This window comes from Haemaphysalis longicornis, unplaced genomic scaffold (assembly GCF_048455015.1).
Source record: "Haemaphysalis longicornis isolate Haplotype H1 unplaced genomic scaffold, Haemaphysalis longicornis Haplotype H1 scaffold_8, whole genome shotgun sequence".
In the NCBI taxonomy this organism is placed as follows: domain Eukaryota; kingdom Metazoa; phylum Arthropoda; class Arachnida; order Ixodida; family Ixodidae; genus Haemaphysalis; species Haemaphysalis longicornis.
The window spans coordinates 103,765,721-103,780,511 of NW_027526445.1; positions in this window are offsets into that span (position 1 = coordinate 103,765,721).

Here is a 14,791-nt window from a genome sequence, read left to right on the forward strand (position 1 = left end):
AATCGGGCCATTCATCGTGTTAAAATAATCAAATTCCAGCGCGGATGTTTAAATCTAAAGTAATCATTACGTCTAAAAAACGACACTTCTTGCACAGAGCACCACGTCACGCCTCAAGGTGTCAGCTCATGCCTTCATGGTTTCCGTTACCTCCGAGAGGACGCTGAGAACTTGGAGCCACGGTCGGGAAAAAAATCCTCTGGCAGTAAAGTCTGCCTGCAATATTTTGAAGGCTAGAGCCTACCGAAGCCTATCAAAAACGTATTTACTGCTACAGCCTTGTTGCGTCTCTGGATTCCTTTGCTTTTCCTCGCGTCTTGGAGACAAGTCCTGTGGCAGAACGAAACGTAATCCTTCCAGCTACAGCTTCCGCATTAGAAAGCACCCGGTGACCTTGGTGAACTTGTTCTGCTCCTGCACAGTAATGTTTAATAGACACGAGTTAGGATGACTCCCGTTTGGCCACTCGGGACGGGCCGCCGCTATTGTGCCGTTGTTACTCATTTGGCTTAGATTATGGAGGCTAGAGTTAATTTCCACATGCACCGTTCCGTGTTTTGGCTCTAGTTTTGTGCAGTGAAACGTTTGGGGCACACAAACATAAAATCATTTTCGGGCTGTTGTAATTGCTATTGGGTCTGAAAGAAACTAAGTGTGGATGAAATTACTCATAAGTGAGGTTGGAGACAGCTGTTTATAACATCTTTCAGCGGCTTTACGCAGCGGTATCATAACTACAAAATAATTAGGAATTACTAGCCGCATTGCTGTTCGAAACAATGTAACCCTGCATTAGCAGTGACGAGTTCGGGAATACTATTGTTACTCTGTATTACTACTACGAAGCTTTGGAGCAACGCATAGAGGGTTTTAAAGAACTAATGCTGGTAACAGATTATATAATATTTCTTCCTGGTTTCTGATTCCGATGCAAAACATCTGGATATGAATGGCATCGCAGGAATATCTGAGTTCCATGAATGCACCAGGGAGCTTCAGATCTGCTGAACAAGTTTCTTCCGTTTGTCAAGCAGTCTTAATTACTGCGCTTCCCAGGAGTGCTCAATTTATTTATAGCGTATTGTAAGATTTAAAAAAATGCCTTGAATAAGAATTATCTGTGATGTGAACCCAACGATAATTTACAAGGTGCAAAACAAACGATGCTTAATCGGAGCCGTACTGCTTGTAAACGGTCCATCCCTCAATATTGTTTTTACCCCCGTCGGTATGATGAATTAATTTTTTAGGCTCATTCGGTAATAAAGGCGGGATAATTCTTTCAGCATTACGTATAATTGCTGAAATTCCTAAATAAAAACTAGACACACTTCGATATGTTGACGTTGAAAAAACAAACACTTCCTTTCAAGTAAGCTAATATTTTAAATGAAAAATTGCCCCCATCTCACTCCGAGGGAACCCTGGTGTGATGCGGCGCATGCATACGCGAAATCAGAGAGTACACGTGTTTTACCGACCACCACCCAGCTCATTATTGCATTTAAGAATGGTGACTTGATGGTCAGTTTTAGTGCACAGTTAGCGGTTGCCGCAGCGGTGGTCGAATCTTGGTTTTATCGTCGATTTTCGAGAAGAACGAGAGCGAGCGCTGACTGAACCGCCGCGCTGCGATACTAGCATTATATTCACAGCGCTTGAAGGAGAGGAGACCGCGGGAGAGACTCGCGCATGCGCGCACATGAGCACCGGAGCGGCTGTTAACGCAGCGTTAACGCAGCGAAGCGCCCGCCAACCAAGCGCGCCAGGTGTCGTTATTCTAATGCGCCGGAGTGAGAGTGTTGCACACAGCTGTGGGAGGGACGAACGGAGGAGAGTCACGCATGCGCAGGTGGCGTGCGGACGGACGCCGACGACGCACGAGGGACATGCCTCAGAGCAAGAGATGCGCCGCATCTAATAAAAAAAAACGTCCGTAATTTTATGCGTTGTTTTAATTTCTTCAAAGTATTTGGAAGCGTCGAGATTTGTTACTTGTGAAGAAACTATTTTGTCGTTGTGTGGGAATGAATCTGTAGACGTTTCATTTTTAAAGGCGCAATTCCGAATGTGCGACGCGGCACTGTCTGAAGTAGGAGTAGCTTTTTTGCCAAATTATTCAATTGTTTGAGTTGTTGTTATGGGTATCACAGAACATTGAAATGTGAGTTAGTGCTGTCGGTATCTTCTTGAAGATACGATGACGTTATTACGAAAAGGTTTGAGTTTCACTATCAAATATGCATGATCAGGTGGCATGTCTGTGTCAAGGTACGATGTTGGGGGTCGGACACTTTGGGGATGTCGTTTCAGACTAAACTCTTGAATTAGTTTACCGCGTTTCAAGTTTTACCACTCGATGTCGCGACGTTTGCTCAGAAAAAAAAATGCATACGTAAAATCCACCACAATTTTTTCTCGGCGGTGTATTTCGTAGAATTTGGCATTAAAACTCCACATAAAACTAACACCCAACAGTTGCATGTGGCGGGTTGGAATCAAATAGCTTCCACAAGCTCGTCCTGTGTCTCCGGAACTACCCCGTTAGTTATACGCACACATGCAAGCGGTGGGAAATAGAAGTCTACACTCTACAACACGTGATCTGGCAATTTCCGAATAAATTCGAGTGTCCGATAAATCCGCTGTACTGAAAACGGGGATGCCGCGTTGATCGTCCTCTCCTCGGGATTCCAGCTGCACTCATCACACTTGGAGAAGATTCCGCAAGGGTGCACGTGTGTCTGACCCCCGTGTAATGGTAACACACGACGTACGCACACTCGTACACTGGTACAGCGTGTACACTGCATGTACACTCGTGTACGGCATCTACGCTCATATACGCATGTGCAGCATGTACTCGTATGGCATGTACACTCATACAGCACGTACACTCGTCCTTCAGAGTGATGTCTAAAAAGTATATTCTCCCTTTCTATAGAGTGACCTACTCTAACCCGCTGAACGAGCGCTCCGAAATTGGATAGGGAACTTCGACTAATCCTGCGGGCTTACGCGGTTCGCTTCAAGACGGTGGTTTGGCGCTAGCAATTGCGAGCCGGTCCTATTGGCTGCCCGTGTAGCACATTTCGCAAAACCAAAGAGGTCGTTATTATCAAAAAAATTCACCATCTCCCGTAGGGGAACCCTGATTAGTATGCCAAGCAGCCATGGGGTCGACTGAAGTCGACTGCGTTTATGTTGTTCGCAGACATCATGCTCCCGTGTCTATGATCACGCATTTCACGTTGCGGAAGGCCACGCGGAAGGTGTTCAACTCGCTGGCGCTGGGGCCTCCGTCCTTGTAGGAGACGGTGGTCTTCCGAGAGAGATTGAAAGCCGCGTGCACCGTGGTTCCTCCCACTGCCACAGCCACCTTTCCGGTGCTCGCGCAGATGACGAACGCGTTGTAGGCGTTGTTGTTGACGGTGTTGCTGTACCGGTTGTAGAGATTGTGGGGGCGCGTGTTCCCCTACGCCTCGCTTGCACATGTTTTCGCGAGCTGGGAGCCGCCATCTTGGGTAGCCGGCGCGTCACGTAGGTCGTGTCCTCTTCATGACCCCGCGCGACGCGCCGAACCGGCTTGCCGCGAACGTGTGCGCGAGGGCGAGTGGGAAGGAGGACCGGTCGTCGCTTTCTCCCTCGCCGCCCTCTCCTCGAGCGCTGGGGGAGACTTCCTCTCCCCCCGAGCCGACCTGCGGGACGCGCGAATGGTCCGCGGGGACTCTGCCGAGAGATTCTGCCCTGATCGGTCGCCTCGGGATGCCTCCCCTGCTCCCGCGGCCTTGATGACGGATATCGAGGTCTGAGCCCAGCGGCTTGAGCGAGCGACAGGAGCCACTGTCTCCCCGCGAGCGATAGTCGTGTTGTCTGGTGTATGCACTGTATCTGCCAGGCAATAAAGCCTTACTTTGGAGTGCCGGAGCCTGCCTACCGCATGTGAGTACCCGAACCCGTGCGTGAGTCTTCGGATTCCGCAGGGCTAGTGTACGGCGCGTAGCGTTCTCTAGCAAAGCTAGCCGGGGTCCTCTGCTATCCCGTACGTAAGCCCACAAGGTTCATGGCAAGCCGGAGGACGAAAGTCTTGCCGCAACCGGCCGGTCCGGTGAAGAAGACTCGTAGCGGTGGTGCTGGCGGCGTAGTCTGCCGGGGGATGATCCCGCACAGTAGCTCATGTTGTTTCGCGTTTGTCATCCTCATGAAGTTGTGGTATTCCTCACGGCCCATGATGTCCTGGCGCTTGCGCACGGCCGCGCACGCACTCGCGTGTTTCATCAGCCGCACAAGTCTGGGCTCGGGATGAGGTTGGCGTTTTCGTGTTCCGGGAGGACGATCATGGCAAGAGGTGCTGCTTCTTCTTCTTCTTGTTCTTCTTGTTGCGCCCTCTTTTCCGCGGCACTGTCCGAGGTAGTGACAATGGCGTTGCAGGTAGCGTTACCGGCGGCGTTGTCCTTGGCACTCATCGCGGCATTGCGGGAGGAGGTTCCCGTACGGGAAGAGGACGACGGTGGTTGAACGCGAAGCTATTTCGTGAGGGATTCTTCGGTTGGCCAATCCCTAAGGGTCTTCTGCCAAAATCATCATCAGCGGTGCCTGGCCAGGCATGCACTGTGGGGGTGTGGACGCCACTGTCACCTACCGTGGCTATAAGTTGAAAGGTGAAGGGTTAGAAGCCGTGAACGGTGGCCGTGGGAGCCTTGGTCAAGCTCCGGTCGATGGGCTCTCTGCCTGTCTACCAGCCACGGAGCTCCGGGACCTCTTTGACTACCAGGGTAAGGTCAAAGAAGAAAGTACCCCCGTCTCCCTGCTTTCAAATGTATCGTATGGCATTTTCCAAACCCCCCTCCCAGACGTGATCGGCCCCCGAAAAGGGGCCGCACCGAAGTATCTTTTCCCCCGTTGCAATCAATCTCGCTCCAAAAGCCCGATAATTTCTCACGCTTTCTCATCATAGAGCCTCTTGACAAGACAAAACCAATCACTTCCCAGTCCGTGTGTCTAATCTCCAAGTATCTTGAAAGCCTTGTCGGAAAGTCGTACAAGGCTAAGAAACTGAAAACGGGAGAACTTTTGATTGAGGTAGACAACAAACAGCAGTCCGCAAACCTCCTTTCACAAACGCGCATGGTCAATGTTGACATCAAGATCACACCTCATCGCAGCCTTAATAGGTGCCAAGGCGTGATCTCTGATCCAGATCTTATAAGAGAAACTGAAGCCAATCTGCTCTAGGGCCTCCATGATCAGGGCGTGACGGCAGTGAGGCGATTAACCATACGCCGAAACGATCAAATCATACCTACCAAACACATCATCTTGACATTTGACCGCTCAACACTTCCTGAGTCCGTCAACGCAGGCTACGTTAAATGTCCGGTCCGACCCTACGTGCCGAATCCACGCCGCTGCTATAAGTGTCCGCGGTTTGGCCACGGCACAAACTCTTGTCGTGGGAAAATGACGTGCGCAAAATGTGCAGCACAAGATCATCCAACCAATAATTGCGAATCTGAGCACTTCACATCTCCGAACTGCCAGGGACCGCATGCTGCTTATTCCAGAAGTTGTGAGAAGTTCAAACAGGAGAAACAGATCATTGCCTTGAAAGTATACGAGAACACCTCCTTCCCCGAGGCGCGAAAGAGGTTCGCCTCCTTCCCTCTCGGCAGGTACGCCGACGCAGCTCGCCGGGGCGCGGAGCGGCGTCTGGTTTCGGCGGGGACGCAGTACCGCGAGTCGGACTTGGTCCCGCCCCCACCCCCCCCCCGGGTTGCCCCAGGCAGCCCAACCAGCCTCTGCACCGCTCGCTCACCCAGCCGCGGCTGTGGTGGCAACGTCTGTTGGGGATGCCGCTTCATCCACTGCTTCCTCTCCACCGGCCCAAAGCACACGCAAGGGCACGGAGATGGAGACGGAGGCAGTCGCAGCGACCCCCTCTACCGCCTCACTGCCTGTGCCATCTGTGGTGCTCCCCACGCCTTCGGCACTGGCAGCGCAGGCAAAGACCACCCGAAAGGGTACCACGTCAATGGGGCCTAGTCCTCTGGGCACCCCCTTGCCTTCAGATGACGACATGGACGTCGAGCCCTTTCGGCTTTCATCGCAGCAGAAGGAACGGGCTGCGACGTCCAGGTCTATAGAGAAGGCCAGAAAGCCCCTCCCAAGAGTCCAAACCCCGAAAGACCCTACATAAATAATCACACTCCAGTAGCTCCGAACACATCATAATGGGAAGAGAAAACATAATACACTGGAACTGCAGAGGCCTTCTGAATAATCTTGACGATGTATACGAAATACTGCATGCTTATCAGTCAAGTGCAATGTGTGTTCAGGAAACAGATTTGAATTCCAAGCTCACAAATTTCTTGAATAGTTACAAGGTCTTCAAAAAGGACAGGGTTGGCTGCACGCTCTCTTCTGGGGGTGGGGTCATAATTGCCCAGAAATCTTTAGCATGCCACCCTGTCACTCTGAACACTGTCCTTGAGGCTGTGGCAATTCGAACAATAATATTTAATAGGTTAATAACGGTATGCTCCATATACATTCCTCCTGATGTTTCACTTTCGAGCTCTGACTTTGAGGCGCTGGTTGACCAGCTGCCCGAACCATACATCCCGACAGGCGACCTTAATGCTCACAACTCTATTTGGGGCTCTTCTCGCACGTATGCCCGAGGTCGCCTGATAGAGAAATTCCTTACATCTTCAGGAGCATGCCTTTTCAACAATAAACAGCCTACATACCATAACATAGGACACAACACATACTCATGTCTTGACTTGGCGATTGGCTCCGCAGTTCTCTTTCCTCTCCTTGAGTGGGGTGTGGGCACTGACCCATACGGTAGTGACCACTTCCCCACCTCACTCACATACATAGGTAAAGGCCCATGCAGTCCATCTTCCCATAATAGGTTCAATGAAGCACGAGCTAACTGGAATACATTTACAGAGACATCCAAACTACACCACACATACATAGGACACCTACACGTTGAAGAAGCTACCCAAGTGCTCACGGCGCACATCCTCGACGCCGCCGAAAAGTCCATTCCCCACGCCTCTGGTGCCCCGTGCAACCAGCGGAGGCCGTGGTGGAATGAGTACTGTAGGCGGGCGCGAGAGGCCCAGAACAAGGCGTGGGGTGTCCTTCGTCGGTAACCCACGTCGGATAACCTCATTTTGTTCAAACGGGCCAAGGCGTTAGGAAAACGTGTGCGCCTTGAGGCAAAACGAGAGAGTTGGCGTACATTCATAACATCAATAAACTCCTACACAGACACACGGAAAGTATGGACCAGAATACGCAAACTAAAAGGACAGCAAACACGCAGCCTGCCTCTGGTCAGCACTGGAGGGGACACACTCGAAGACCAAGCTGACACACTCGCACAACACTTCCAACACGTTTCTAGATCAGCCCACTACACCTACACTTTCTTGAAACACAAACAAATGGCCGAAAAGATGCCTATACTAGATAACAATCGGTCAACATCTTCTTATAACTCAGAGTTTTCACTGCATGAGCTGAGGGCTGCTTTGAGCACGTGCAAACCCTCAGCTCCAGTCCCAGACAACATCACATACACAATGATAGAACACCTACACGCAGACACTCTCCTAACACTCTTACGCCTATATAACAAGATATGGTTTTCGGGGCACATTCCAAACTCTTGGAAGGAGGCTATAGTTGTAGCCTTCCTGAAGGAGGGAAAGGACCCGTCGTCCCCCTCAAGTTTCCGTCCTATTGCCCTGACGAGCTGCCTGTGCAAGCTGTTCGAGAAGATGATAAATCGCAGGCTCGTGTACTTCCTTGAGTAAAACGGTCTTCTCGAGAGCTGCCAGGCAGGCTTCAGGGCAGGGCGACCCACGAATGATCAACTCGTAGCTCTTGAATCGTATATTAAGGATGCTTTCGTGCATAAACAGTATGTCGTAACTGTGTTTTTCGACCTCGAGAGAAGGCCTACGACACCGCTTGCCGCTACGGGATCCTCAGTGACCTGAAGTCTTTCGGGGTTTCGGGCCATATGCTCAACACTCTGGCTAGTTATCTGTCCCAAAGAACGTTTCGCGTGAGAGTTGGTAACGCACTGTCAAGGATTCATGTGCAAAAAAACGGCGTGCCGCAAGGTGGAAGTCTCAGCTGTACTCTTTTTATAATTAAAATGAACTCTCTTGGGCAGGCATTGCCACCTACCATTTCTTACTCTATGTATGTAGACGACGTACAGGTATCTTTTAAATCTTGTAATATGTCAATCTGTGAACGTCAGGTCCAGCTTGGTGTTAAAAAACTTGCCAGCTGGGCAGACAAGAATGGTTTTAAACTCAATCCAGGAAAAAGTTCTTGTGTTGTGTTCTCCAAAAAGCGCGGGATCCATCCGGACCCACATATTACTCTGAATGGCGTTTCAATTCGTGTTAAAAAGGAGCACAAGTTTTTAGGCATAATATTCGATAACAATGTAACATTTGTTCCACACTTGAAACATCTTAAGCAAAAATGCCTAAAAACTATGAATATTCTCAAAGTTCTCTCCCACCAGTCGTATGGTGCAGACAGGCAACTCCTTTTGCGGGTTTATAGCGCCCTAGTGGGATCCCGCTTGGACTACGGCAGTGTTGTATATGGGTGGCGCAACAAAAACGGCACTAAAAATGCTGGATCCGGTGCTGCATTTAGGGCTACGCCTCACATGCGGTGCTTTTCGCACTAGCCCTGTCCAAAGTCTCTATGTAGAATGCAATAAATGGCCCCTAGATTACCAGAGGGTGTACATGGACGTTTTATATGCCTCAAAAATCATGTCTATGACAAATCATCCTTTTACTTCGACCATTAATGATGCATCCTCACAGCAACTCTTTTCAAATCGTCCATCAATCTCCATGCCGTTTTCTCTAAGAGTGCGACAAGAAGCCTCTGAGCTAGAAGTCTCGTTTTCAGGCATTCACAAGACGCCCATCATTGATTCAATTCCACCATGGCATCTCCACTCTGTGTCATGTGACCTGTCTTTTATGTAGTTTAGCAAGAACAGGTCCCCAAGGATTGCGATTCTGCAGCATTTCTTGTTTGTGCAGCATAAGTAGCACTGTGAATAGTTTTACAGTGATGCGTCCAAGACTGCAACTGCTGTGGCTTGTGCTGCGCATGGGCCAAACATTAACGTCAGTAAAACAATGAACCTTTTTAGTAGTATATTCACAGCGGAAGCATACGGTATTTTAATGGAATAAATCACATAGTCCAACATGAAATCATAAAATCCATCGTGTACACGGACTCTCTTAGCGTTGTACAAGCACTTGCATCAGGAAAGCATTCTAGAAACTTTGTCATCAATCATGTTTTTAAGGCTATCATGTCTGCACATGCATGAAACCTTCAAATAACTTTCTGTTGGGTTCCAGGGCACTCTGGAATAGCCGGGAACGAAACCGCAGATCGAATGGCCGCTGCAGCTACACTCTTGAATACAATGGACATAGCAACAGTGCCATACAGAGACATGAAGCAACACATCAGACACCAACTTCGCAATAGATGGCCAACACACTGGAGTGAACAAACAGATAACAAGTTACACGTTATAAAACCACGCTTGGGACCATACAGCACTGACACACGCAACAGATACACAGAAGTTGCCCTTGCTAGGCTACGGATAGGGCACACACACGTCACACACTCGTATCTCCTCACGGGGTCTTCAAGACCCCAGTGTGGCAGGTTTGGAGAGGCCCTATCCGTAGTTCACATACTCATTCAATGCAAAGCACTTCAAACAACACGACGCAAACACTTCCCACAGCTATACAGACTACACGTCCCACCACACCTAGCGTTTTTCCTCTATGACGATCCCATGTTTTCTATCAAGTGCGTTTTTAAATATATAGAAGAAGTTCAATTTTTAAACATCATTTCATACCACGCGTGATCACTCCCTTGCCCTATACACCAGCCATGCTTATTGTCGTTTTGTGATTTTACTTTTGTTTTCGCTGACTTTTCGAGGTGTTTAAGGTTTCACCCCTCATATCATCATCATCATCCTTGAAAACCCCACCTCGAATCTTTTATATCCTTGTGCATCCGCAAGGGTACTCTTGTCTTTTCTAGCTTTACTGAGATAATTGCTAAATACATGCTAATAAGCACATCGCACACAAAAGTTTTGTTTCTACTGCGCGGTTGCCTGCTAACGGTAATAAAGTTTTGTATCTTGGCCATGATGGACGGACTTTTTGAGTCACTCTGCCTATATAAAATTGTTGCGGAGTCCTTTTAAGAAATAGTCTCTCTTCAACTACCTAATTAAACGGGTATATTTTACTTAGTCGCTCTGTCTGTCTGTCCGTCCGTCTGTCTGTCTGTCTGTCTGTCTGTCTGTATTAAACGGGTATATTTTGCTTAGTCTGTCTGTCTGTCTGTCTGTCTGTCTGTCTGTCTGTCTGTCTGTCTGTTCTCGCTCCCGGCCACAAGTTGAAAGAATTCTACAATGAGAGGTCACAAATAGGTATAGTTTTTGCTAACCATATATGCCTGACTGATATGTTCTTTTTTCTTCGAATAAAAAATATATATGGCCCTACTTTTCGCAAAACAAACGTACGAAAACACTACTTTGACACCAAAATACAAGAAGCCCTGGCTCTCAAGGCTATAGCTCCTGTCTTGGGCGCGAGGGAAACAGTATCATGTCCCTACAGAAGAAGGGCAACCAATGGGAACGCGAGAACGCTGAATTGAATCATTTTCGTTTATCATATGAACGCCAAGAACGAAAGATAACAGCGTGGAATGTTCAGGGAGTGGCCGAGGAGAGGCAGTTTGGTAGCAACGTCTGCCCAAGACTATATTCTTTGTACCGTGAAGTGAGGAGATTCTTGCCCAATTATTTAACGGCAAACGTGCCTCTGCAGGCATTGTTTTTCTTGCATCATCGCCTACTCCTGTTGGACGGCGTGACAATGACAAGGAACAGGTAGGCATGAAGAAACTAATTTCACCGATTGCTACCATTATTAGAACTGCAAGACTTCGCCGGAAATTTTTAATTAATTCTGGTGTCCTTCGTAAAAATTCCTCCGGAGTACTTAAGCGCGTGCTTTGACGGCGAAAACTTTATAGCTTCCTCTGGCCATGTTTGTCAGGGACTTTTTTATTGCTACATAGTGTTTCTGTCTGATTCATCGCGATCGTTTATTTGCATTTTGTCGCGGATTTATTCAACATTCAGGCAGGCGATACCTAAAACACCACCCTACCCAGTATCAGAGTCCCAGTATCGTTGCAGGCGTGGACGTTTCACAGTGGCGTGATGTTACGTTCCCCGCTACTTCGATAGGTGCTATGACCGCCGGTCACAGGGTACTAAGGTAGCGCGGGGTTTGCGCATTTTGCTCATACTCTGAATATTCTGCTTCCATATCAACTCAAATGTCTTTTGTTCACCACTATCCCTTCACTGTGTCATACGTTTTTGTACCGAAGCGCACGAACAACACTCGTCCTGCTACCACTTACACGTTTCTCCCCGACGGAGTACCTAAGGCTTATAACAGGTTTTTAATTTGACGTACAGGGTGAACAGGAGACTCAGTTAGGTAAAAGTGCATTTTATTCCTGTTGGGCGTAGGCGGTGGTATTTCCTAACCAAGACATTTATATACTCTCAAAGCTGTATTGTTTCTTCACTGAACATAAAAATGGTGCATGTTGATAACCGATCCACTCACAATGCACACAAAGTGCTCCAGCTGATCAGCTTGAAGATTAATGGGATGTTTTCATCTTGCAAATTATGCTTGTTAATGAGTAATCCTTCTGAGATGCGTAACCAAAAGATGAACCATAATTTCACCTGGAACCCCGGTTTTCAACGGCGTCCATCTTGGCTGCTTACCTTCCCTAATAACAGGCACAAAGCGGGAAGACATGTGGAGCCTTGGTAGTTTCTGTTCGCAAGCGCGAATTATTCTTTTAAGGTTCGCTTAACTGTATCTTTGCGAGCAACCCAGTAAATTGGAAAACTGCGCACCGGAGACAAACGAATAGCGCATTGCGCCCTTGTTTGTTCAAAAGCTGGTAGAATCTCCGCAAGGAAGACAGTTGAATCTCCATGTAGATTCTCGACGAACAATATCACTATGAATAGCGGACAAGTATTGATATAGGCTACAAGTTTATCGCGGTACACAAATATGTTGAAATGCTTTAATGTAGAACAGTTCAAAAAAAATAACGATAGTTTAATTAAATTGTGTGCTCTCTACAAAAGTAGCATTACAGTTCCCTTTTCACTTAAGTTGCACATATAGTTTCATTTTAAAGAGTCTTTATACTACAAAGTTTACATATTTATACAAAAAGAGTATCAACTTTTAATATAGTTTTTACCAGTTTTTTTTTCATTTTTATGGCCATTAGTTCACGGTAGAAAACATTTGATGAAGTACATCTTTTAGTTCTCAAGTCAACTTCAAAGTACTGTTTATGATAGTTGTCGCACAATTTTCTGGTGCTGGAGCAATGTCTGCGGCTGCATCCAAGTGGCCTGTTCTAGTGTCCGAAGGGCAGTGCAGTTAGTGGGAACGAAACACCCCTGCCGACAAAAAGCCAGTATCTGTGTTTGTAATATGAATAGTCTTGCAATATTATTTGCTAGAGAGATGTACTGGGGAAAGTTTCCCCGCGAAGAATTAAATACTATGAACTGCGCCGCAAATTCATTCCTTTCGCCCGCTATGGATAACCAGCAAAATCTCTCAACAACCGGGGAGCCATGTAACATATGCAGATAATACAGTAACTGACGTGGGGATTGGAGAGTTTTTACCCTAAAATCGGTGGGGGTATATTCTCAGAAAGCCAAAGACGAAGCACATATTCTTGATAGAAAAATAAGTTTATTGAAGCAAACTTGTGCTCTCCAAAGAACTCAAAAGTAACAGGCGACGAAGCAGCAGTCAACAAAGGGACATGCGCAGGCTAATGGCGGCGATCGAATACTGCGGCGTCTGCTCTGCGGGCATTATGTTGTGGTGTGAGTCTTTCTCGAACCGTCGAATTACGTTCCGAACAATGTAGATCAAATAAGATTATTCTTGGCGTTTGACGTTAGTTCTAAACGCTCTTCCTGTCAAAAGAAATAACACGCCCGACAAAAAAAAATAAAGAATAGAACAACTGCTTCAATCTGCACACGCCTATACACTAAAACAGTATTGTGCCCTGCGATAGCATTTCGAACCGGCCTTCCCTGGGGAATGCCCACACTGTGGTCATCTGTTTGCGGATACTTTCCACATGGTGTGGGCATGCCCATATAACCCGGCTGTCTCCCCAATCACATCCCCTTTCCCCCTACCCGGGATAGCTGAGAAGCTGCTCTGCTCGGCTGCTCAACCTTGGAGGGCAAAAGATGCCTCGTGGCCAGAGCGCGCTCTGCCTTCAGCGGCGGCGTGCAATCTAGCAGGCGACCTATGAATTATTGCACAGCTGCGCCTCTAGCGGTCGCCTCGAGAACCAGTGGACATGGCGCGCTGAGGGACTTGCCCCGAGCAAGAGGAGCTTCGCCCATAATAACCGTCGCTGAAAGAGGAGACAAAGCTGACGGAAGGGTTCCACTGAAGAAACCCGCCAGGGCGAGCACGGGGCATGCGGGGATATACCGCCCATTCGCCACGCCATCTGCATTGTGCTCCGTGAGTTAAAAGCGCCCTCCGCCTCCCCAGAAGCGTTGGGAGTTTGTTGTGCTTCAAGCCACAAAGGAACCGTTGGCTGGTAGAGCTAGAAAGCTTTGCTTTATAAATTGGTACAGCTTGCACTAGTGGTGCAAGGCTGGAGAAAAATCAGAGCTGGTGGCTTCTCTGCCTTCTTCGGGGACCCGGCTGTTGCACCTCACATGGATTACCGAGCTCCCCGCTGAAACGTCTCCTTGACTGGAAAGGCCACATATCTTTCTCCGCAGGTCGTAACCAAGGAGGTTGTATAAAACTTTTGGAGTGGAGGCCGCCCATAGCGGGCAATGCGGTGAGGTGAAGCCGGGCGAAACGGTAGGCGGCCATGTTGCCGTGGGCAGAAAAGGCGCTAAGCCGGCAGGGACGCTGAAGTACGGTCGCGTTTTTTTTTTGCCTTTACAAGGGCGAAAACGATGGGAAGTTGGTTTATCGATTACTATATTTGAGAGCAGCCTGAATTTTGCCTTACACGGAAGGTATTGACGTAAGGTATGGCTCAAGCAGCGAGTTCGCGTGTGTATATCTTACGGTGGTGAACAAAGCTGTCGCCGCGGGAAAACGCGTAGCGCTTGGCTAAAGACACCACCCTGCTTTTATTTCAATAAACCTTTATTCTGTATATCTAACGCTATAGGCCGCCCCCCTTAGCATTAAGATTACCTCATGTTGCACGCCATGGAAAGATATGCCACGTTATAAGGTTACTATTGGCCGTGATTTCATGCTGAAAGTGCGGGACACGCGACAGCGCGAGTATTGGACGCTTGTTTATTTAGCGGCATTGCTGGGATTAATGAATGCTTATTCAATAATGGTTAATGAATAATAACGCAGCTCTGATCTGACACCCAAACAAGCTCTGTAGACACAGTTTAGCGGTTCGAATGGTTTTTAGGCAGTACTGCAAGGAATCATAAGCATCAGGATATTATAATCTTTGTATTTAATGAACATGCACGTTTTCTGGTTTAAACATGCCCAGTTTTTCCCTTGCCCAAAAAGACCAAATTAAGCACGAGCTCTTG